The sequence below is a fragment of the Athalia rosae genome, chromosome 2, assembly GCF_917208135.1.
Source record: "Athalia rosae chromosome 2, iyAthRosa1.1, whole genome shotgun sequence".
Taxonomy (NCBI): domain Eukaryota; kingdom Metazoa; phylum Arthropoda; class Insecta; order Hymenoptera; family Athaliidae; genus Athalia; species Athalia rosae.
Genome location: NC_064027.1, coordinates 25,937,295 through 25,963,703, shown reverse-complemented (window position 1 = coordinate 25,963,703; position 26,409 = coordinate 25,937,295). Strand labels below are relative to the sequence as shown.

The following is a 26,409-nucleotide window of genomic DNA, read 5'->3' as shown; positions in this document are numbered from 1 at the left end:
CACCGTCTCGCCATTCAACTTTTCTAAAGAATCGTCGAAACAATGCTCTCTGTCATCTCACCCGCAAAATCCACCCCACCCCCCACCCCCCCCTTCGAATACCTACCGTGTATGCTGTAATAACGTCACGTGCTGAGTTTCGAAAAAAAAGAAATAAATAAATAAATAATTCAAAGTAAAAGAACATTTCCGAATTACTATTCAACCGCGTCACAGTTCTGAAATATATTTCCCAGAATATCCGAGGCACTGATATTAATTATAACGTCGTTAATTGACGCTTCAGAAAAGAAAAAGATAAAGTAATGCAAAGTTCGCCCGTTGAGTAGGTTCTTTGATCATCATTTTTATTTAGTACAGCTAAATATTTTTATACATTTCTGAAAAAAAAAAAAAGAATTTTTCTAGAAATGTCATTCGTATGCCTCTTTTTTGTATAGGATTCTATTTCTATTCTCCTTTACGTTAGTTGTTTTTTTTTTCGTTTTTTTTTTTTTTTTTTGTTTTTTGATTGCACTTCGCCACGTTGTGGCTAGAGGGTTTTAATTACGTAGCCGTAACTCGGACGTGAAAAAAGACAGGCTGGTACCTTGTATTTTTCTTATTATATCGAGAACGTCTGCGTCTGGGAATCGGGCCAGAAAAATATCTTGTAAAATATACGGAGGCTGTTCGATTTAATTGATGATTAGCCATTAATCGAAAAGGCTGAAGAAGTGGCGGACGAAATTAATGAAAACGAATTGGCGAAGAGACGAAATATGGAAAAAAAAAAAAATCATCGTACCGCCAGATATCCGGTTACGAACCAATGTAGGTAACGCGAAAATCATTCACCTGTTCATTTTCGATCGAATATAATTTATTTGAACTGAATTTAGAATCTCGACTGCGCGGCGTAATTCTCAACCGATATACGTACGCCGTTAATGGTGCATCGGACTGCGGTATTAGCTGCGGCAGCTGTGTTTAGAAAATTAAAGGGAAAGAAATGAGAGCCGGGGAATTAGAGAGAGAGATGCACGTCCACGGAAGAACGCAGCGTGTGTGTATCGCGGGTATGAGGAGCGGGCGCGAGGAGGAGTCGGGGGGCTGGGGGTCGGGATGTTTGTCGTGGACTTGGAATATCCCCCGTTTCGACTCCCCCTTGTCTCGAGATGCCCCGCGCCGACGCTGGCACCTCGACGTCCTGACGCCCGTTCCACCCGCGCGAACCAAAGACGAAGGCGAAACGCGAGGCGTTGTTGGTGCACACGGACGCGTCTTAAAATAAGAGAACCACTACTCTGGCTACCGACCGGGGCAACTAGCAGCTGACGCCTCAAGTTCTTTAATTAAAACTGACCGACGCAGCTTTTATTTTTCTTCGAAGCAATATAGAAATTTATTTCATAATAGTTATATACATTGTGCACGGACGATTGTTCTCTGTCCGATATATATATATGTATCAACGAGAGTTGTTGGAAACCTTAATAACAAACATCCCTCGATACCTCTATCGATATTTTCAAAATCTATAGAGTACCTGCTGAAAAAAAATATCGATCATTTATCACGCGGGCGAAGGGGGTTGGAAATCCGAAGACGTTAGAAAGGGAACGAGATCACCGAGGAATTTTCAAAATCTGATCTCAAAGTTTTTGATATTTCTGGAGTTGGCCGATTCGAAATACCCTCGTAGAAAAAGACTCCAGACTCCCGCGGTTCGAAAGCAGTTCCTGGTAAAAATCGTTCGTGATTAGGGTGAACTTGTAAAATATGTAGAAAATATTGATTAGACGGGGGCAGGGGGAGGGGAGAGGGAGGGGGAGGGTTTCTAACGCGCGTCCCGGTCCGGCAGCCATGTTCACCCCTAAATGACTCGAGCGTCGCGACGCGGGTGGAGTCCAAACTATTCCAAAGGATAACGTACTCCTTCGCTACTCAACACCCTTTTGTACGCGGACTATAGAAGCTCGCAAGAATTTTTCAGAGTTTGGAGAACTGGTCGGAAACGATGTAACGAGGGTAGTTTTTGATATTTATCTCAGATTTTTTTCTACGCTGTACACGATGTGCGTTTGATATCCGGTAAGGTGATAATTTTTCACCTGCGTGCAGAGAGACTGATTAGGGAGGAAAATTATTTCCAATAATCACCACGTCGTTCAGATATCGATGGGAGATTGATATCGATGAATTTCAGTATAGAAATAGACTATCGGTACGCGTCGCGATTTTCGGATACTTTTGGGATCGATAGTTCAACTTATGATTTGTACGGTTCCCCTGTTGCCTGTTCAGAGTTGAACGCTATCGCCACCCCTACGACTTACAGGAGAATTCTTCGTGATTTCCGACCATCGCTCATATTTTTATTTTTTTTTTCCGGTCCGCCGGTGCAACGAACAACCCACCGTCAATTTCGAGGGATCGACGACATCTCCTTTTTTTAAGGGATGACGATTTGGAAAATCGAACCAAAAGATGACTCGCTCAATCTCCCGACTGAATCATCTCGAAATTCCACCCCGCATTTCATTTCGACGACCCTCCACCCCCGCGAGGTGATTCCCGAAAATTTCTTCACGCATCCCACTTCAAATCGGTCCGTCGATTCACTCGTCGCGACATTTCGTATGCTGGAATCTTTTGCAACCCCCTGCATCCACCGCAGACGCATCCCTCCCACCCAGACTCTAATTATTCGAGGACTCTTCGATCGATTATCGATTCTGATCTACCGATTCCACTCCTCGGTTCGAAGGGTTCGTTCCGTCGTCCCTCGCCACCACCCCCGACGTAAAAAAAAATAAAAAAAAAGGAAAAAATCGCTTCCAACTCGCATCGCCTTGGCGCCACTTTCCTTCTATGGTTCAAATTTGGAAACGCGAACGAAGACGGAGGTGGTAGCGACGGCGGTGTGTCAGCAGTCAGCTGTTCCGTGCGCGAACACGTGCGCGGGGGTAGAATGTGTGGGTGACGAAGGGAAGTATGTGTAGGCGCGTGGTCGCGTGCGTGGTATCGCACCATTGTCAGTCTATACGGTACACCTATACGCGGACGATACCGTGTGTGTACGTACCGCGTGTAACACGTATGTATGTTTTTTCGAATGTGTGGGAGTGTGTCGGTGGTGGTAGCGGCGGCGAAACGAGGGAGGCAAGTCAGTAGTCGAGGCGCGGCGGAGTGGCAAGCAGCCATTTTCTCTTTTCCGCGTTACCGTGAAAAACATACCCTACCATACGATTTCGGTACGAAAGCATCGCACGATCCACATGTCGCGGGGATATTAAATTTAGTGTCATCGACCGAAATCGATATCGGAAAGCCAAAAATACGATATCGAGTCTCCGGAGCTTTTTATAGAATTTTAAATGCGACTGGAGATTGTGATTCTTCGTATAACGTGATAACCAGAGACTCTCTATGCTGAGGATTATAAAAAAAAATGATTTTTAAAAAATTCAATCCCACCCCGTAGCAGAAGGGAGAAAAGGAAAGAGAGAGAGAGAGAGAGAGAGGAAAGAGAAGGACTACCTTACATTTAAAAAAACAGTATGAGGAAGGAAGAGAAGAAATTTCCACCAAGGATACAAACAAGTGCGCGTTAACTGTTCTTTTTTTTTTTTTTTTATTGCTCCGCAGTTGTCGAAATTTTTATGCAACATTGTTTTCTTCCTCCCTTAAAAACGGGATTATCGAGATGAGAAACGAAAAGTGTCTCCGCGGTGTACAAATTTTCATTTCAACGGTATCAACGTTTTGAAAGAGAGAAAGCAAAAAAGCTCACCACGTACTTTTCGGTCATTTATTCTCTCCACCCTGCCTCCGCACCCCCTCGAAAATTGAGGGTTGGATCTGATCTTGATCGATGCGATTGGAGTTACTCGAAAAATTACGATCGGATCTACGCCCACGGTTACGCAGTGATAAAGTTATTCAATTGATTGGTGATCATACGTTACACGTATGTATGTATACGTGTGTATATTCGGTGTTGTTTGGTGGAGGCAACGTGGTTGCAGAATCTGAAGGCGAAGAAGAAAGAGAAAGAGAGAAGAGGAGGGCCAACGACCACGAGGTGAGGGCCACGATTCTGCGCAGGACCGTTTGAAATTTTCAACGCCCGCTTTGCATACCGCATCCAACCCCTTGTCCAATCTCAAAATGGGTCCAGAAACCACCCCTTTATTTTAAAGCTCCCACATCCCCCTCTCCGCGCCGTCACGCACACCCCCTCAATCGCGGACTCGAACAGTTTCCATTTTCACCCTCAAATTATGGGTCCCCGAAAAACCAAAAAATTTTATCGAAAACTTTTTCAACTCTTTTGATCCCAGACGAATTTTTCTCTTCGTAATGCCAATAATTTCTGGGAGCTTATCTTTCGCATCGAAGACAAGAATATCACCTCGTAAGAAAGCACACTTCCAACTTCCAGACATGTTTCTGTGAAGAAATTTTTTTTTTACCTCACCCAAATGCAAAAAGAGAAAAAAAAGGTTTCAAAATTTTCGAAGTTGTCCCGAAGAGATTTCTTATTCGTCGACGATTTTTTTCCTTGAGAAAAATTTCGAGGGTTTTCAGTCGCTCGTTACTCGGAAGATTAAAAATTAGAATGAAAAAAATGAAGAAAAAAAAAAAACCGAAAGAAAACTAATGCGCAGACGTAATTCGAGGCATCGTGTTGTCTCGTGTGTAATGAGTTAGTTGGCTCCAACGGGCGCATATCTTCGTTTATGATGCCTAAATATAATCTTAACGATGTCCTTATGACCAGCGGGTACTGGTTATATACAGTTTACGAAATCCGGGGACGTTAAATCCGTTCCAAAATCATACGCGGGCACCAACTTTTGTCGTTGCCCGCGTATCAACACAGGTTTCACCTCGGCCCAAAAATTAAATCACGCTCACCTAAATCTCCACGTCCCCTTTCCCCCTCCTAGTCATCGAAACAAAATTCCGCTCGTTCCGATCGTCGCCTCCCCCCGTTTTTCGCCGATATCGGGATCGCCGGACTCGACGTTCGGTAAAAAATTTGGAAATTTCTTTTTCCTTTTTTCCGACACGTCATCGGGTACACACGTATACGTATACGTATGTATTTCTCGGTGGCCGGTTAGCATACGTATACGTACACACCGTTGGTATATAACCGTTGGGCGATTAACGCGCGGGTTTGAAGCCTGCATGCGACGAGTAACTATTTATAGAACCGTGAAAACTTATTAGGAGACTTTCGAGCTTCCATAGAATACACATATAGTATTCACGTAATTATTTTTACTAGGATTTTGTTTACGCTACGTGTATACGTGAATACACGGTGACGCATGGGGGAGGGGAGGAAGGAGGGGCGAGGGTTGAAGTCAGCCCCGATTCCCCCCCCTCCCCCCTCTCTCCCCCCGCGTTTCGATGATAGCGAAAATTCCCGCGTTGCCGATGAGCGATGAAAACTTTTTGCCGCTACGTTATTTCCGCGGAGCTTTCAAAGCAGAATCCGAAACTGAGAAGGTGGATGTGTGTATATGTATGTATGTATGTATGTATATACGTGTGCGTAACCGCATGGAAAACGAAACGAACGTCCCAGAAAAGAGAGAAGCAAAAGAATAAAACCCCGGAGAATGGAAAGCATCCGAGAAATTAAGCACACCGAGTTTCAACACGGTACGTGTTACCTAGACGTGTGTGGCTGTGCGCCGTGTAACGGAAGATTCTTTTCTCGCTAACGAAAAGCGTTGACAGATCCGGGACACGTTACACCCACACTTTATAAAATACCTTCTCACCGACGCCGCATAGCGTATAAACTTACTCGCCGATATACGTGTACAGCGTATGATAGCTCGAATTATTTTCACGCTTTTCGAGCGGGGAAGAAAAAAGCCCAGAGATTCGAGAAAGAGAGAAAAATGGCAAACCCGACGTCCCGGCGGGTGTAGGGAAAAATCTAAAAATTCGCTATATGTATACGTTTACATTCGCTCACACATCACATCGCGGAATTAATCATTCCCCTAATGTATCCAGATAAATACGTCAAAAGAATTCCTTCTGTTGAAAATTTTTTTTCACCCCCCTCACGTTTTTTTTCTCTTCGTTTCTTTCTAATTTTTGTAATATTTTTTGTTTTTCTTTTACGGTGCCTTGCAGTGACATTTGCGTGTTATACGCTGTGTGCAGACGCAAAATATTATATTATAGAATAATATATAGACGTATATATATATGTACGAATAGAGCGAAAGGCAGTCGCGTTTGCTTCGACACGCCACACGCCACACAACAATTAACCCAACACAACCCCCCCCCCCCCCCCCCCTCCCCCCACCCTTTCCCGCGTCCTTCTTCCCTTATATTTCTTCCCTTCTCCTCATTACCCCCGGTCACTCTTTCATCGAGGGCAAGAATGACGCCGGCTATGAGAGGGGGTAGGGGGGGGGGGAGTGAATCCAGCCAAGGGGTGTAAACCTGTCATTATCCTGATTATTATTCCTCGACGCCTAATCACAAGCTGTCAGTCTTTTCTCTTATTTTATTGTCGTCGTTATTATTATTAACATGATTGTCATGATTGTTATTTTATTCGCTTCGTTTTTTTTCCTTCCTTATACGTATCCTAAGAATTGTACGTATATGTTTGTGCACGAATAATCGGTGTAGGGTTGGTTGTTTTTTCGTTATTCAGTTTACCCTCATTTCGAATTTGGCGCAGATCGGTCCGATACGATTTTACCGTGTTTCTTCTTTCGATTCTCCGACCTCCGGCGCTATGCGCAAACCGGATAGGTACGTACGTACATGTTCGGAAAAAAATATTATATGTATACATAAATACGTATGCAGGCGTGTAACTTTCACATGCATATTTATAGAGAGCGTTCGCCGCTCGCGCGTGTCCCATCGTGACGTCGAACAAAGCGGTAGCTTTAATCCACCCTTGCCCAACATGCACCACCAACACCACCTGCACTTTTTTATTTCTACCACCAGTCAACGCACACGTGTACACCTCTACGTGTCCGCATGTATTCGTGTACCTCTTTCTTGCTCTCTTTTCTTTTTTTTTTTTACACCATATTTCTTTTCTTCCTCCGTACTCGTTCGGTCGAATTATACACGAACGAAGCTCGAAGAGGATCGATCGAGCTTCTTCGTTCTTCGAACGATCGAAGTAACATGGCGTCAACGACCCATTCGTTCCTAATTTGTTTCTTTGTTATTTTCATTCAATTTTTCACACTTCTTTGCACGCCTGTTCCGATGATCTCATTCAAAATAGGGCATGTCGATCCATGAAACGAAAAGTTGGGAAAAAAGCTCTCCCACTTGTTACCTTCGATCCTCTGAATCCTGAATTCGTGTACGGTGAGTCGCGTTCATTGTGCATGCTAGAAACTCGGTTCGATTCAAGCGGCACCAGTGCGAGAGTTTGAGTTACGCTATGCACGTCGTTCGAGAGAATGCTACAGGGCGTCGGGCGAGAAGGGGGTGGAGGGGGGAGTAAACGGGTGTTCGGTTACAAATTGAGAGCAAAAGCGAGAGGGTGGGTGGTGAGAAGATCGGGTAGAAGGAGGAGGAAGATGACTGGGGGAAAGGGAGGTGGAGGGGCAGGGAGGGGAATGAAATATAAAATAGCGCCGCGCAGACTATATCGTCTAATTTTAGCCGATCTACACCACCGAGTTTCTTCCTCTTACCTCACCCCTCGTCCAGGATTATAATTAGATACAGAAATACCCGGAGCCGGTAGGGTACCCTACTGGCATCCACCCACTATACTCCAACGTATTTTACTCTCACGCCATCGCGTCGAACGACTCGACCGCTGCTCAGATGTGTTAAACTTACACGTTCGTTTGCTCCACTGACAAAATGATAAAAACAAAAGGAGAGTACACACAATTGTACGCAATCTATATACCCTCGTACTCCGGATATTTTTGGAACTGTTGAGAAGAAATCGGAGGATGGGGAAAAATTTTTATTCTCAAAAGCCGAACGATTCTTCGGTAGAATTTGTCGAATTAATCCGCGACGCGTGGATCTCTGGGATCTGAGGAAAATGGCTGCTTCGATTATCGTTTGATTTGATTTCGTTGTTTTTTTTTTTTTGTTTCTCCGATTTGAAATTCGAGATATCACGAACCTTGATTTTGATTAACGATCAATCGGCTAAAAAATGATGAGAAATAAAGAATCACGAATCCCGTTGGGAGCGTGAAATTTAACGTAAATTGAGGCTTGCAATGATTAATGGAGGGTAGATTTATCGATTAGACAAATAAAATATCCGGATGATCATTGTTATTATAATTGTGAAAAGGCGGTGCTGACGTTGCAGCAGAAGATGAATATTTATTCCTATATCGTTTGGGTAAATAATTAATTAAGGAAAAGAGAGAGAGAGCGGAGAGGGGCGAAAGAGAAAGGGAAAAGGAATGGAAGAAGGAAGGAAGGAAGTAAGGAATAAGGGAGGCAGCTGCCGTTTAGTTGGTTCACTCACTCATTCATTCGTGCGTTCGTTCGTTCGTTCGTTCGTTCGGTTGTTCCGCGCTAACCCTGACGACGGGAATCGTCTAGTCTAATAGACCACTGCTGCGGGGGGGGGGGGGGGGGGGGGGGGGAACGGGGAACCCTAATGTAGGAGAGGTAATTATTATACGAACCAATCGATACTTCGACGAGGAAACTAACGTATAGATAGAACGAAAAAAAAGGGAAATGTATATATATGTGTATACCCAACATTTATACATCCGCACATACTTACATCTACCTATACATCCGATGGAAAACTTCCAAATCATTCCGCGACCGATAACTCGATGCATGATCCGCTGAGAAATTCGACGAAACAATTTTTATCCCTCAGTGAAAAAAATTTAAAACTGGACTCAGAAATGATTCTTTCTTTTTGGGTTCCTCCGAAAAATTAGAACCACGCAACATGACCCGCTCGCCCTCTAACTATTTTCGATGAATTCTTCCGAACGAAAGAAAGTTGGAATTGTGAAGAATTGGTGAAACGATCCGAGCGACAAGTCGGATGATTCGGAGTAAAATTGTCGAGAGATTATCTCGAAATTTTTGCATCCCTAACGAGGTATTGAAATTCCATACAGAAGAACGACTCGCACGATTTTCCTTAACGATCACCACAGCGCGGAGGTCGATGCACCGATCAAGATGGCGTTGAATAATAATAAAAAAAAAAAGCGACGCGAGAATGAAAAAATAAAAATCGAAAGAAAAGAAAAACAACACAATTGAAATACAAAAGGGAAGAAAAACGAAAAATCGCATCTCACGATACTCACGATTTCTCGCGGAGCGCCGATTAAGGCGAGAGGATAATAAAAGGGGGGGATCCGAGATATCGGTTAGTGGTTGTGTAGTGGTGGCAGAAGTGGAAAGGAGATGGAAGAGAGACGGAGATCGAGTAGTTGGGGAAACGGGAACTGGGAACCGGGAATTACGTACCGGGCGCGGACGGTCGGGCGTGCAAACTATTAATAATAATGATAATTACGAATTATTTTTAAATGCTTCTCAGGCTCAGGTTAAATTCGTGCTATGAGATCATTGCTCTCCGACCGATCTCCCCTATAGAGTATACAGTGCCGTGCAGACACACGGTCGCAACCGTCAAGTTCGAAACTAAGCGCGATTAATTTCACCGGTTTCGTCGGATCGAAAAATTTTCCTCACGCCGACGTTCGCGAATGGGTCGAAATCGGATCGTGGATTCGATTTGGGATTTTCGTCTCCCGCGACGCGTTCGTCGCGTTCGCGAAACGTTCCCCCGCATCCCCCTGCGCGCACGCGGAGAGAAATAAGGCGAAAAAAAAAGCGTTGTGCAGAAGAGTCAATTTCTTTTCTCTTCTTTTTTTTTTTTTTGTTTTTTCTTTTTTTTCGTCTTTTCGCTCGCGTACTCGCACGGTACACGTACGATATACACGTATACGTATTTATTAAGGAGGCGAGTGATTGCCGGTTGAAGAAAATATCAGCGAACCGTGACGAGCTGTCTCGAGTTTAGTCGCAGCCAAGCTTTTCTCTCCGCGTGTACACCGCTGCCCGTGGTATACGTCCGTAATGGGATGAACGAAAAGGAATCATGGTCTCTAATTTCTACGTCGTAGGTATATGGTTATGTATATGTATTTACAAGTATAGTAGCTGGTCATTAACTTGAAGAATTAATCACAATCGTCGTAAGTATTAACGGGGGTTAATTGCTGTTATCCTCCTCCTTCTATACCTATACTACTTCTCTGCATACTATATATCATTATGTATTCCCGGACTAGACGAGGGATTCAACACGGCATCCGGCAAAACGAACCCGTAACGCACTCGACGGTCGCTTTATTTTTTCAACATTTTTTCTCCATTTTTTTCTTTTCTTTTCATTTCATTTCTTCTGTTTCACCGCTTTGTTACAGAACACGATACAAAAGGATATCTGCGTATAGCTGAATATCCGCGCATCGGATAATGATTATTTGCTCGTTATGCAAATTTTGGCATATTCCACTTCGTGAAATCGGTTTTTGCGATTTTCGATTTTTCGTTTTTTTTCCCCAGTTCTCTTTTGTTCGAAATTCCGTTCCTCTGGCGACCGGTGGATCGCTCTGATTTCGATTTGTTTCTTTTTCCTACGATTCCTGTTACCTGTAGTCTTGACGAAACGTTTCATAGTTTCACTATTACAAATTGGATTAATATTGTCATTATATTATTCATTTGTGTATATATATATATATATATTCTACAGTTTCTCCTTCTCTCTCTCTCGTTCTCTCCGGCATTAATCGCGGTTATTACGCAACCGGTGCGTAACGGTCGACTCGCGCATTATTATTTTCCCGTTTTGGGGTCGGCCGATGACCAGTTCCGGTCGGCTATGGGAACTCGACTTATACATATATATTCCTTCTTATATATTTACCCACTTTGAAACAAAAGACAGCAACCCCGTATACCTGCATAAACTGCAAAACCTGTTTACCGTAAACAATCGCACACGTACACCGAACCGAAATGTGCTTCCCGACTACCCCTAAAAAAAAATAGAAAAAAAAAAAAAAAACCAAACAAACAAAATAGAATAAAATAAAAGAAATAGAAAACAAAAAGGGAACCCCTCGGGCCGGATCTTCATCCCCGTACCTTACATGTCGTGGTACATTTGACCACGATCACCTCTCGCCCCTTATTACGATTCAACCGACCTGGGGATGAACGGTTGCACAATTTTTTTTTATTGACCGTTTTCTCTCTCTCTTTTTTTTTTCGTTTCATTCATTTATTTTCTATTTTTCCCCCCCTGTCGAGTTGCGCGCGCACGATCGAACGAACGATTTTATGCATCCATGGGTGAATTTTCGTCCGGTAATTAGAGGAGCACCGATACCTGATTTACCTGAATTGAAAATAATCGCGAGTGGCGATTGAGAAACGACGTAGATCGAAAAACGAACGAGGTCGATGATAGTTACGAATCGTGACTTTTGGGCCGATGGCGTGTGACGATGGAAACGAAGGGTTATTCAAGGGAGGGGGGGGGGGGGGGGAGGGATGCCTTCGCGCACACGTACGATGGGGGACGGTGGCGTGGCGAAGTACGTGAAACGTATAATTCGTTGTATTGTAACGAGTAATACGGGAGGACAGAAATGAGAAGGAAGAAGAACGTTGCAATGCTGCGACAGACCGAGGCGTGATGATCAATTAATTAAACAACTTCCACCGCGGGCAGAGTAACGTATTATGTGCGCTATAACGCGTATGATATATACACATATATATACATATAGTATAGGAATAATAGACGACTAGTCGAGACTGTACATAATATACGCGGAGGGGACATAACATCTATGTAATATATAATTTATACCGCGTCTACGGTACATGTATTATATGTGGGTATATATATATATGTATATCGACGCAGTCTGGACTATGGGAACTGAACTTCGCGTTCTCTCGACTCACTGATTTCTCCATTGGTCAATTGAAAGATCGAAGGAAAACGGGACGAGCCGAATATCGAAGAATTTTCTCAAATTTTTCACAAAAAACGGAAGAACCAAGACAAACGCGGAGACAATTTTTCGAAGTTTCGATTCTCTTTTTCCAACTCGTGGATGAAAATTTTTGTTTTTCGGTAGCAGCGGGCGCCGCGGGCGAAGGGAAAGGTAATTGATTGCGCCCCCGTTTCCCTTTATCTTTATAGGGAAAATAGCGGATGGTTGATTGGAACGCGCGGTAACGGGGCACCCCCTAAATAATTATGGGATGCATTCCGCGCCCTCCGAGTGCACGGCGATGACCGACGGCGGAACGGGGATCGGGGGTGGAGGGTTGGGGGTGTGGGGGGTGTGGGGGTCGAGCTACCCGGAGAATGTACGGGGTGATCCCGATATAGGAAATTTATAGAAGTTGTGCGACGGTGCTTTGTGGTGTTCTTGACGACACACCGCCGCGATATATCGACCGGGTGTGCACAGGCTACGTGATTACATAGATTGGGTCACGCAATGAACCGCCGGCCCGTGTCCGTTCTCCTCTTCCTTTTACTCGACGTCGTAGCGACGTCCGCGTCGCGATGCTCTTCTCATTATTTTACCCCGAACCACCTCGGCTGTAATATGCGGAAAAATTAAATACCTGAGAAAGTTTTATAAACGATTGCCCGTCTAATTTCGTACGTGGATCGTCGATGCGTGGAATCGGAAGACGGAGGGAAATCGTGCTCGGGGGGAGGGGGTGGAATCGATAAAAGAAATGAATTCAATCAAACGTATTATGATAAAATTATAACCGTTGTATCGTCATTTGGCTGTCACGTTAGCGGTCATTTGCTGCTTTACCCCTCCACCTCCGCTTCTGTACGTTATTTTGTCCCCTCCCCTCACCCCCACCCCCCTCGCGGCTCCTTTTAGACATATGATTACCAAACATGAAATGACAATTTATAAATCGTGGATACGTGACAGCGTGTAATTTATACCGTTGTAAAAAGCTCGCTACGAATCGGAATAATTCACTTTCTTTGAGAAATCATCGAATTTTTTTTTTTTTTTTTTCTCATTTTTTTACAAGTTCAAACGACGGGGGGTGAACCGTGCGACGAGGGTAACCAAAATCTGAAGTAATCTGACTCGAGAGTAACGTAGGAAAAAGTCAGTTTTGCGCGGACGACGAAGCAGGGGGGGGTCGAAAATTTTATTCGAGCTCCCTCGAAGAACGGAAAATTTTCTCCTCTCGTTTCGACGATATCCAAACCCGATGATCTCGCGAGCGGTAAGCTCGTCACGTGAGGTACGTCGATATATAAAGACGTAGGTATACGACATGGATATGTAACGAATTGGGTTGCGGGTAAGGGAGATGCGGTGGTGGTGGAGGAGACGTGGGACGGAGGAGGGCAGAGCGGAGGAGCAGCGGTAAGGAAGAAAGGAATTAGCTAGACGTGGTGCCCGCTCGCGTCTCATCTAGGTCACACATACACCCCCGAACGGATACGTTCTCGGTTCTCATATACGAACGCACACCCGGCGAACCACCCTCATTACTGGCGGCAGCCGCAAACGCTTGGGGAAGTTGCGGGGTGTGTAAGGGGATGCAGCAAAAGAGGCGGGCGTTAATTAAGAACAGACTCACCACCAACACCCACGTCAACCCTCGACCAACACGGACTCAACGTAAGGAGCACTGACCACTGTATACGTGCGGTGGAATACAGGGGACTCTTTTCCACCCCCGTCTGTCTCATTTCTCTACCTCCTTTTTCTTCTTTGCCTTCTTCGTCTTCTCCTTCTTCTTCTTCTTCTTCTGCTTCTTCTTCTTCTTCCCATTCTTTGCCGGGCTTCTATTCCTTGGGAGAATTTTTCCGAGGGAAGAAGGAGGTGCGGAAAGGGGGTGGAGAATATCGGCTAAGCCCTCCCTGCGTATTATGCTATATTGGACGAGATCCCGCAGGATCCTTCGTCAGGGTGTCGGACGACGCGGTGTCCAGTTCCACTAAACGGTCTTATACGGGATGACTTCGAATTTCGAAGCTAAAATTAAGGAAGACGAGAACGCCGACGACGGACTCATTCCCTTACCGAAGGAAGAGTAAAACCCCCTTTCACGCCGTGGGATAGTAATATGAATTTCGGGGGAAAAAAAAGAAAAACCGCTACTCGGATCCTGAAGGGAGAGGGGAAAGCGAATTAAAACAAACACTTTATTGACGGGGTGATCCTTCGTCGAATTTAGCGGAAGGCCGATCGGAAAAGAAGAGGAGAAAATTCCGGACTGAGGGGGACGACGTTGGAATATTGCCAAAGGATCTTCGGGACACTCCTCGTCCGTTCGATCGCCCTCGCGACTATTCATATTTCTCAATATCTAATTCCAGCGTTATTCGTTTCTTTTTTCATCTTTCCTTTTTCTCTTGGCACAGGGTGGACTCGAATGTCGGGTGGGGGGTGGGGGGGTTATTCGCCCCCGCAGGCGTCAGAATAGGAGTCGGAGGCTAGACGGAGTCGGATAGGACAGGGTAGATAAATTAGTGCGGGTAATGAAGACTGAGCTCTGCGCCTGATTAAACAAACACAGGGAAACACAAATAAGCGAGAGAGGGAAAGAATTGCCGCCAAAAGAAACGAAGTGAGTAAGAATCCCAGAGCCAGAGGGATGGAAGAACGGAGAGAGAGAAGGAGAGTGAAAAGGAGTATGAAAAAAGAAAGAAAGAAAGAAAGAAAGAAAGAAAGAAAGAAGTGGAAGAACTCTGGCTTGCGGAGGTAGGGGTGGTCATTCCGTAATTCTTTTCTGGACACACACTCTCCTTCGTCGCTCTGGTCTCCGTCTCTAATTAACTGAACCAGGTTTAGTTACACACTGCCCAGTCAACCTTCTCTATCTCCTCATCCCTCCCCCTCCCCCCCCCCCCCCCCCCTTCCTCATCTTCATACCTAACTCTGCCAATTTTCTCTCCCCGTCCCCGCACGATCTTCGATCAATCGGAACCATTTCATTTTCGGTAATGCAGGTGTACAACTTTTCCAAACAATTGATTAATTCTTGCCATCTTTTCTTTTTCTTCCATTTCCACTCATCGATGCAATGATCAACAATTTTCAACTAAATTATACTAATTTTTTTTCTTTTCCTTTTATCTTCTCCATTTTTTTGATTTCTCCTTGATAAAAACGAAATTCTAGCGGTCACGTTAGATGCGTACTCACATGGTTATACACGTATGGAAACATAGAGGAAGCGCGTAGGCGTGAATTAATTTCTTCTTGGCCGAAAAGTGAAAAGACCTGATGAGGATGGGGGGGAAGGGTTGCATAAAGCAGCGAGCACTGTTCGTGTAGTGACGACGGTATTTTTATTTATAAGCTTGTTTTTTTCTAAGAAGAAATCGAGACTGACAATGAATTAGTAGGAGCAAGCAGTGAGCATGAGATGTATAGAGAAAAAATGAGAAAAAAATGTAGGAGAATGAGATATTCTAAAATTTTTAGAGCAAAAGAGAGAAAGAGAGAGAGAGAGAAATTGACTTTGCAAGGACGTTATAGGTGAGAAATGAGTTCAGAAATTTTATACCTGTATATATTGTAGAGCAATTATTATTACTTCACCGCTTCAAGAATAATCCTTGAAAATTTGGCACGATTCTAAAGAGAGATAAAAAAAAAAAGAAAAAATATATATCAAAAAGAAATAGTTTCGTAGAGAAAGATATTTAGTAAAAATACGATCAGGGTAAGATCTTGAATTAAAAAATCCATTCGCTAGGCAACTACCTTTTGCTCATTTTGATGACATGATATTGCCCGTGATTCGAGGTACGTAATTTTTCCCGATTGATTGTTCTGATTTTTTTTAATCCTCGTTTGATTCTGTCGACTCTTCGAAGAGATTTTGTCGAGATCCGAAATTCGATTGCTCTTCGGTGTTCGTGATTTTTTCAAAAAAAGCCTCGCTGAAAGACGATAAAAAAAAAAAAGCAACGACGATGATTTTGCAAGTATCACTTTACGAAAATTTTCCGAAGCCGATTCCAGATGATGTCATTGTGCGTTTGAATTAGAATCGCACGAACAGATATAAATGTGCGAATTTTTTTTATTTTTTTTTTCTTCTCGTAAGTGCTAAAAGAATAACCACACACCGCGAAGAAGAAGAAGAAGAAGAAGAAAAAAAAAATAAATGGATATCGGAAGAAAAAAAAAAAGAGAAAAAGAAGAAGATGAGGAATTAGCGTCGCGACTCGCGTCTCGCGATGTAACGCCGGTACTCGAAATTGCACCTAGTCGCACTCACATACATCGAACGTACGCATCATCTACGTGGAATATATATCGCGTATATCGAGCGCGCAAGGACGCTCAAGTTTGAATAAAAATAAAAATCATCTCCACCCAAGCACTAATTATAGATACACGACTTACACACACACACACGCGCACAGAGACGTAGTTAGAGTGGCGCAACTACGCCCGTACATTTTAAGTAGACTTTAAAAACTGTAAAAGCTACGCCACTCGTGTAAGAAAGAATTATGATCATCTCCGAGTACAACATCGGTGGTATAAAATTATATAGATTAAAATGGACCCGACGTACGTTTCGTCTTTCGATCTAATTATACGTAAAGCATCTGAATTTCAATTCTCGAATACGACAAACGAAATACTTTCTATACGGGGTAACTTGCGGCGAAACGAGTGTACGAATTGAATAAAAAAAAAAACTGTTCGAACGTCGTCAGAAATTATACGGACGTTAAATTATCATCGTTCGTATAAATGATACGATATTTTACGAGCGAATCTACCGCCGACGTATCGTTGTCAGGGAAAATAATTATCGGAACGCGAAGAAATAAGATTGGAAATCAATTAATCGTAACGACGAGGTGGATCGGGAGTACGGAAGAGCGAGGAGACGGGGCGGAGGAGGGGCAAATTATACACGTAGGATCGATCGTCGAAAGGTCGACACGCGTCCCAACGGCGCGGTGCCTCAAATCCGCAGGAAGGATGTGACGTAATCGGACTGTTTGAGTATTGCGAGGAAACGGACATCGCGCACACACGAGTAGGTAGGTATACAAGTAATACGTATACCGCACACACGTGAATAAGCGCGCGCTAGTCTGCGTACGCGCGCTTATTGTCGAAGATAAATTACATCGAGTAAGTCAATTGATTATTGTCAATAGTCAATGAGCGGGTAATTATTCCGCATGGGAACCGAACTAATTATTATCGGTCACCGATCAGAATTCCTACCCATCATACGCACCTTATACGAGGGCGCACGACCAACTACGCCGTTGTCGAATATATACATAGATTTAATACGAATGTATCGACGGTATACGCAGTGCTTGAAAAACTATTTCATTAACTCGATCGAAGAGACCTTATTATTATTATTATTAAACTGGGGTGCAGAGCGTTTCGCGCAGTCGGAGAGAAAACAAAAGTTCGGCGAAAAAACCGAGTGAAACGTTGATTGAAAAACGTGGATTTCGTCGGTAGTAGTCCCCCGTTAAATACGGTACGTACGTACGGAGATACGTCGTCCACGTTGAACGGCGGTGATACGCACTTGTGTTGTATTATCGCGGGATAAAGCGTGGGCAGAAGAGTTTCGTGGGTGTTCGCACAATGGGCAGTTGGAATATATCCACGGTGCTGCCGTTGCTGCTGTTCCTGCTGCCGCTGCGGCACCCGCTGTCTCTCTTAAATCCTTAACCGCGCTGCAACATCCAACGCCCGCAAATGCATATACATATACATATATATACGTATATACACAGGTAATAAGGTACGACCGTAAATGCATAACCCGAGTCCTCGCGGTGCACACGTACACTCACCTATTCGAACGCGTACACGTATTCGTTCGGCGATATTTATGCGTACTCGAGTTTTATTGTAATAAATCAATTTTCAACTCTGAATCATAGCGCGATGTGCATTACGCCGCGTCGCGCCACTAACTTCCCTCCAGGTGTCCGAGTCCTAGGAATTATTTTACCGCCGCTAGGTGAGAAAGTGAAATAATTCCCATGAGGTAATGAAAAGTCGCAATAATAATTCCTACGCGGCATCACGCTGCTCTGCACCGCTCTACGTGCGCGTCCGATCCCCAGATTGAAAGGCTCGATTCGTGTCCGGATTTTTCGCTCAGCCGCCGTGCGACCGGGAACAAAAACTTTTCGAAAAAATTCGAGAGAGGATAGAGAATCTCTCGGTATCCGCGAGATCTGGGATCCGGACGGTTACACTGAATGGGCTGCTAGAGGCGACGCAAAATCACTCAGAACCCTCGTAAGCTCGAACTTGATATTTTTTTTTTTGCTTTTTTTTTTTTGTTGTTCCTTTTATCATTTTGTACCCTTTGTCGAGTCCTGTCCTTGTTACATACGTCGTGCATTCTGCACAACTGCGATACCTACACCAACACCATTACTCCAGGTGAGATGCTCGCGCGCGTCTCTCTTGAGAAGAAGCATTTCGATGCATACTAAACGACCGCTTAAGGTACGCCTAACGCTACGTGCTTCTTTTTTTGGTTGCGTTTTTTTATTTTTTACCAACGGGCAAATCCCATGCAAAGCGTTCCGCGAGGATCTCGGCAAGGATCCTATAACCCGTGACCATATTTGCCGCCTCGCACCTAGTCCGACATCGAGCAACTCTTTTTCTTCTCTTTATTCTCTCTTACGAACTCGCTCGGATTCTCACTCCTTGTTTTTTTTTTCTTCTAATAAGCACGCGAAGAAAAAAAAAAAAAAAGAAACAAAACGAAAAACACTACGAGAGAGATGATCCGTGGAGCAAATCAATTTCAGATACGCGTCTGACTTGATTACCCTGAATTAGTGGAAGAGGAATTTGATATTTCTTCGACGCGTTGATTTCTCATGTACATTTCGAGCTCGGAAATCGGAATCGCGGTCTTCGAATTTTCGTCAAGCAATCGGTCCGATTAAAAATTAGATTATCGACAGCGATCCGCCGATTTAAATATTTGCTGTCTCCTAAATAAACACTTTTCACGCAGAATTCGAAATTTTATCCCCATCGTTTTTTTGTTTTTTTTTTTGTTAGAGAAAATGAATGGAGGAAAAATGAATCCAAATGCGAAAAATTGGAAAATAAAGATATGTGTGCTTTGTACGTTTTTGAAAAAAGTGTAGAGTAAAATTTTGGCAATTGTTCGAATAAATCGGTGACCGCATTTTTTTCACTTAAATACTCGAATGGGAGCACGTAGACATTATTCGCGTACGTCACGTGATGCAGATTGAGTCGAAATGACCGTGTATTACGCACATCTTTGCAGATGTATAGGAGCGTATAAAATTGTGTCGGGGTGCACCGCGGTGCTATTGAAACGTTGATGTGCATTGATGGCTCTCGTTTAGCGTAATTATTGGTGCATTGTCTAGAACACAATGCGACGTACTGCTAAATTGGCATGCAAAAATCGAATATGCGATACATAAATGCAGTTGGCCCGCACACGGCAGATATTGTCGCCCCGAAAATTCTATCGCACATTTCGTCGCCGCTCCGAACGCAGGGAGAAAAAAGAACGAGCGACGTATTGAACGGATGAAATTAGTCGACGCCGCGCGGGCGGAATAATTTTTTTTCTGCATTTTTTGGTCCATCCGTCGGTTTGATTCGAAATTTTCATCGATTCGATGAAACGTTGAAACAAGAAAATAGAAAAAGAGAGCTTCGGGGCGCAAGAGGGAGGGGGGGGGGGGGGGGGGGGGGCGGAGGAGATATCCTGACGACCGCAACCTATGAATTTGGAAGGTTATTAGTTATTATTAACATGATGGCGGCGTGCAGCGTGAGGTTTATTTATTTCGTTCGTTTCCTAAGCTAGAAATCGGCTCCCGCGGGGTAACAAACTCGATCCTCGGTCTCCTCTTCACGAGAAACCTTTCCGAGGTTTTTGTAGCCAGATTGGCGGCCATTATGCCTGAAATTGGGCCTTAATTGTGCCAGCCGTAATGAGTCCCGCGGTTGCTCTAATGCATCGTATCTCCCACCTCATATTCAGAAAATTTTCGTCTCCGTTGACGTATACCGGGTGTCCTTACGATCGACGGAAAACATTCTACGCTCGCTATAACGCAACGAAACGAAACGAAATAGCGAACGACGCACATTTTTTACGATAAAATAAAATCGCGTGAAGTAAAATTATTTTACAAAGCACACTCGCGACCCACGTATCGTGTTGTTCCATCCTCTGATATAATATAACTGAATTTTATCGAAAGGAAATTTCACGAATTGTCTTCGTCGTACAGTCGGTTCGCCCACGTCGTACGTACGTACGTCGCGAGTCGTAACTTTTGTACGTCGATTTTAACGTTACCGGTTGTATTTTTCGGTATTTTTTTCCGTAATTTTTTTCGTTTTTTTTTTCGTCTCTCGAGAAGAATTCTCGAATCGTTCGACGAGACTTTTGACGGAGGAGAAAAAATTTTCAACAATCCGAAGACCACCCCGTAGATTCGGAGTCGCCACATCGCTGCTCGATTTCTACCCGTGCAACCGCGAGCGAGCGAGCGAGCGACCGACCGACCACTTCACTACTATGTGGCGACGGAGTATTATTTAATTGCTGTTCCTCCGTTGTTTTTTCGTCGCCAGATAATTTGTGTACCTGCCTCGGACCTCTAGCCGCCTCCTCTTGTTCCCCTCTTCCCGACTATTCTCTCCAATTTGTACCGTGGGTAGGGTATAGAGGTATACACCGTATAGTTTTACTCGCTCCTAATTGCGCGTAATTACCTATGGGGGCCAATTAGCTAGGATTGGCTCCGCCGCACGGCCCCGCAGCGAACCTGCTGCTGCTGCTGCTCTCTTATATATACACCGCTCGAAAAAAAAAAAAACCCACTCTAGGATATTGAAGAAAACCGTTTTCAACTATTTCGTCCCATTCCCGTACGGTGGAATAATTGTCCCTTTTATTACGTGCCTCTTCCTATCGCTCGAACGAAACGCCGATGGTCCGCCGACGATCGCTCGAGTTCGCATACGATAAACCGATATGCGTGTATAGAAACGACGAAGTTTAGTGTAAAACGAGCATCGGTCCGATGTCCGATTATAATCGTCAAATTTTTCCACCTTTTTTTTTCCGGAACAGCGATAAATCAGGGGAGAGCGAGGCGAGCGTTCGAATCATTATGAGAATGATAAGGAACGGCGAAAATCGCGTCGCCGTTGGAAAATTTAAAATCACCATCGGCGTAGCGCCGCGATGCGTACAATGCCACCCGGCTTAACAAGTCTCGTACCCTTCGGTTTCTGTATAAAAATTCAGAGAATATCGCCCGTCATCGTCGTTTCCAGTGTCATTGGTCGGCGGTGGCCGTATCCGCGGCGGCGAGGGGTGGAGAACGAAGAAGGGGAAAAAAACGACTCATCGCGAGGAGGAAAAGAATGAGAGAAAAAAAAAAAAAAAAAAAAAAAAAAGAAATTACAAAATAAACGGAATAACTGCAGGAAAGAGTCGTTAATCACTTTCTTGTAATTTTTTGTTTATTTTATTTTCCGCAGCCTCGCGCTCACGGTTGGTCGTTTTAATATTAAAGTAGTTGCCTGCAGCAGGTGGATTAATTCGGTTTTTGCAATCTAAGTAAGTAAGTTTAGGTTGATTGTGTGCGTCGGTGATGCAGTAACATCAGAAACAGCAGCGGCGCACGAGCGGCAAACAAACCCCGGCTAATTCCTCCGGCTAAAAATATACCCACGTATCGAGGTCCGTGCAGGAGTTCCGTACCTACCTATATGTATGTAGTTCGCTTATATCTACCTACACGGTCGGATGCGGGATTCGAGAAATATGGAGCCCTGAGGAACTGCTCACCTATACCCGTGGACTTCTCGCTGAGGCTTTTGTTGCCTCGGCAGAACTCGCAAATAACCGATTCAACCAGACTTCTCGAAGATCGTCCGCCGTTAGCGGTGATCACGGTCAGGGCGGGGACGGGTATGAGGTAGGGTAGGCTACGTACGTTACGCGTCTACCCCGGTGATGCAATTTTTTTATTCATCTCTTTTTATCTTTTTGAATTTATTATCTCCGACGTTTTTTTGTTTGTTTTTTTTTTTTTTTTTTCTTTTCTTTTTTTCGCACGAGCAGAATAACCGATCTCGATATCTCACTCCCCACGCGGGTTTTTACAGTATTGCAGGATGCAAATGTGTATAGGTGTACCTATATTTTTTAATATACAATATACAGGTACGTATGTAGGTATGTATGAAATCCCGAGTGAGAAACCGAGAAAGGGAGAGTGGAGAAGCGGCAGGAGTGAGAGTGAGAGTTGTTGGATCGGGCGAGAGGTCAACGAGCTTACGACAAGAGTCACTCGATACACGACTTGACTCGACTCACTGGAGGTAACACGCACCGGTGAATGACTCGACGTTCGCAAGCTCGAATGGAAGTTAATCAAATTGTGGGAACTGGCTGCGGATTTTTCAAATTACTAACGACAGCCGCGAACCAGACGTCTTCGACCGATTTATCGAGTACGTCTTATCCAGGTATAATTGTAATACCTGTCCAAATAATCTCCTTGATCTTGTACCAGACTTTTTCGTATCGATCGAAAGTCGATCGTTCGATTCTTCGAATAATTCGTTCCATTAATTTCATCGGAGTGGAGATAATTTTTGCGAATTTTCGATTTTCAAAAGCATACTTCACGATATTGGTGGCATTCATCCCGTTCGAGGTCACGAGAAGCGTCGAAATGATTCCGAAAATTTGACGGAGAGAAAAAAAACTGGCGTAGAAATTCGACGGTATCGGTCGACCTTCCGTTAGGAGCGCTTGGACCGGTCGCGAGTCGATACGCCTCGAATCACGGTCGTCGTCCGCATTGTCTTCCGTTTTATGTTTAATATAAATTTCGCGCCGTCGTAGCGAAGTTCTGACTTTCCCGGTAGTCGAGACGAACGGAGAAACGAAGCGACCGACTGGACCCAACAAACAAACCGAGTATCCTCCTTCGTTTCCATTGTCCGACACCCACGACGACGCTCGGTGCACGACTCGCTCCGGACCGAGTTAGTAGGTGTGTGAAAAGGTGAAGGAAACAAGAAGAAGAAGAAGAAGATGACGAAGAAGAAGAAGAAGAAGAAGAAGATGAAGCGGGAGAAGGATTGGAATATAGATGACGGGGAGGGGAAAAAGAGGGGGGGGGGAGGGAATCGCCCGGAGGGAGGATGCGGAGGACTTCTCGAAATATGTCCGCGAAGCGAAGGATCGGGACAATCCGTCATTAGTAAACAAATAGTTTAGCAACCAGAAGCTACACTCGATGGGTCGGTTGTATGTGCCGGTGCACCGCGCTACGTCAACGTAGGGCTGCGAATGGACGGCCCTACGCAAACAGTCTAAACAACAATGAAATACCATGAGAAAAAGAAATGGGTGGTTTCGGGATATAACCGGGACCATGACCGCCCTCCGAATACCAAAAGGCACACCTGGTCCGAATTTAGGTATAGGTGAAGAACCATCTAGCCGGTGTATACCTGCGGACTAACCCTCGGGATCGCCTCGACGCGAATTAGTCCCGGAGTTATCCCCCTCCAACTGGGATTACCTTCTACGACTGTTTCCGGAAAAAAAAAACAATTTTGCAATACCGCCCAACACCGTTGGAATGAATTTTCGATCGATCGGTCGACCGATCGGCATCCGCGGCTCGCGAAGTCATCGCACGCGTTATCGCGGGTGCGATGTGGTACTTCGTTCGGATGTTCCGTACAAAAAAATTGAGAGTAAGCTATAGGAATTTATGGAGATGGTATTTTTTGGGCGCTGCAGGTAGTCGTCGGTCACGTCCCTGCGACGGGCGGTTAGGGTATTATGTGGTTAACTAAAATCGACGGTTCTCCCTGTACCGTAATATAGGCAGAGCTTGTTCTGCTGCTGTAGTAGTTAGTTCATCGGACCGCGACAGATCCAAGAAAAGAATTTCTAGGATTCGTTGGTCGCCTCAATTTCAACGCGATTCGATTCATCCTAGAGACATTTAGTTATTTCTTTTAATTCTCAATTCCCAACCGTCTCCATTCAATGAAAACCACCTACGCAGGTATGTTAAAAGGAAGGGCGGGCGTAGCGAAGGGCGTTCGCCCGGAGAAGCTGCGGGAAAAAAGGAAAAAAGAAAAACTTGAATGTCCCGAGAATATTGACGACCGGAAACCGTTGACCAAAATTCATATTTGAATTCCGATTCTTTCAAGGTCGTCAATACCGATAACGCTCGCGCCGTCGGTTTATTTATTTCATCTATTTCGTCAATTTTTTTTTTTTTTTTCCTCTTCTGGTCGCCCTCAGCTCCCTCGGGACTTTTACAAACAGGGACAGATAACGGACGGGTGGAGCGCACGAGGTCTCCGAGAGACTTAAATATCGTACGGTATAGTTATAGGCGCGTTATGAAATGAAATGGGTCCAGTGCCTCAAGGAGGACCGGTCCCCGTTCCCCGTTCTGCCGTTCCTCATTTTATACTCCTCCCTTTGTCCGCGCGCTAGACCAGGAGACAGGAGGACACGAAGAACTCGCCGGGTTCCCCGAGAGCGACGAAGGTCTTCGAGGCCAGATTAGCATGACAATGTACTTACCGACCACTCGTTATTACTGGCCATCCCACCGGGAACAAAACCACCCCTTACCCCTCACCTCCTGCATCTAACCTGTAGAGAAAAGAAGATGAAGAAGCTGCTCCCGCTCCAGCTGTACCACCGCCGTCGCGGCGAAGAGACGTTCTTCATTTATTTCCGTAACGAACATAACTCCGTAACGTTACCGAGATATCGAATCTTTCTCTTCTCCGTTTACTTTAATTTCTCTTCTAAAAAAAAAACGGCATTAGTATATATCCCTCTTCCTTGTTCCTCGAGTTTCCGAATTGTTTGGTCAATGAACGGGAAAGATGGATACACCTTTTGCCATTGTGCATCGATGCTTTTGTTGTTTAGGGGCCCCCCCCAAAAAATTTCTACGAATTTAACTATTTTTACAAACCCCGCAACAGCATCGACGAACCGGCACAAAGGGCCAACCATTCCTGAATAGAAGTTCCTTAGGGAGGCGACGCTCGTTCTCATCTCCCCGAGGTATCGAAACAGTTTCTCGATTCCACCAGCTCTCACCTGGTCCGGGAATAATTAATTATCTTTCGTCAACGATCTGGATGAAAATTTGTACAGTGAATCGATTGTTATTCTTTTCTTTTTTCTTTTTTTCTTTTATTCTGCTCCGTACCTGTGGGACCAGTTATCGCGTTGGACCGGAGTGTTTGATCTAGGAATAAAATTCATAGTCACAATTTGCAGCCTCTTCGTGACGTAGAAAATAATTCTCATCCGAAAGTTGGTGCTCTGAGAAAAATGTTCTTTAATTAAAAAACTACTTTTCGTCCTCCGTGAACTTTGAATGAAGGTGACACACCGTACCATAAATTTTTGGGAACACTTGATCCCACGGGATTTCCGAAAATTCGTTTTTAGACTAATCTCTCCTCAGAAGGTTAACGAATTCCAAATCTTTACCTGGAATACTGACCTGCACCCATTACAGTCCACGAGGTACGGACACCGGCGCACCGGTGCGCACCCACCCGGCACAATGCACCAAAATATCGCACATAGAAAACACCGTGAGAAAAATTATTTTTCAACCTTAAACTTCCACCTATAATAAACATCGCAGAGACGAACCGTCGGACCATTACAGAAAAATGGTAAACTGGAGACCCCCTCCCCCACCTTGTTTCTCGTCCCGATCCCCATCCGAGGTTACCAACTTCTCTCCGTCTCATCGTTCTCCTCTTCGATCTCGAAAAAATTTATTAAAATTTTTTTACAGAAAACAATTTCAGTACGTGCACCGTTTTAGAATCACCGCGAACGTTATTGCTGAATAGAAAAGTAGAGAATAAAAAATGGATTAGAAGTAGCCGGCACAAATGACGCTCGGAATAATTGAATAAATCTCGATTAAATTTCTTTCGAAATCTCGCCATATTACCGTACCGGAATGTCCGACAGGATTCGCGTCGCGTGACCAAGAAACAAAAAAGGTGGAGAAAAAAAAAAAAAATAAATAAATAAATCGCTAAGGACCAAAATTAAATCACGTGACGGACCGAATTTGGCTCACACTGTGCCGAAGAGTATACGGCTACGATCCGGAATCTGAGATCGAGAGAATAAAAAGATAATAGGAAAAATTAGACGGCTAAGTGTCGACGATAGATGGGCGTGAATTCGGCTTGATAATTTTCTAGTAAATCGAATCAGGTTAGGAGTTTTTTATTGAAACAGCTCCTGGAATTGGCT

At 44.4% G+C, this 26,409-nt stretch overlaps 1 protein-coding gene across 1 annotated transcript in view; it reads left to right on the top strand.

Moving 5' to 3' along the window:
- Window positions 1-3,149: 3,149 nt before the first annotated feature.
- The window catches only part of LOC105687808 (zinc finger homeobox protein 3), a 178,073-nt gene continuing 154,813 nt past the window's right edge, over window positions 3,150-26,409 (top strand). The window contains exon 1 of the mRNA XM_020853417.2: window positions 3,150-4,066. The gene's annotated coding sequence lies outside the window, so the exon portion shown is untranslated. The remainder of the gene's footprint in view (window positions 4,067-26,409) is intronic.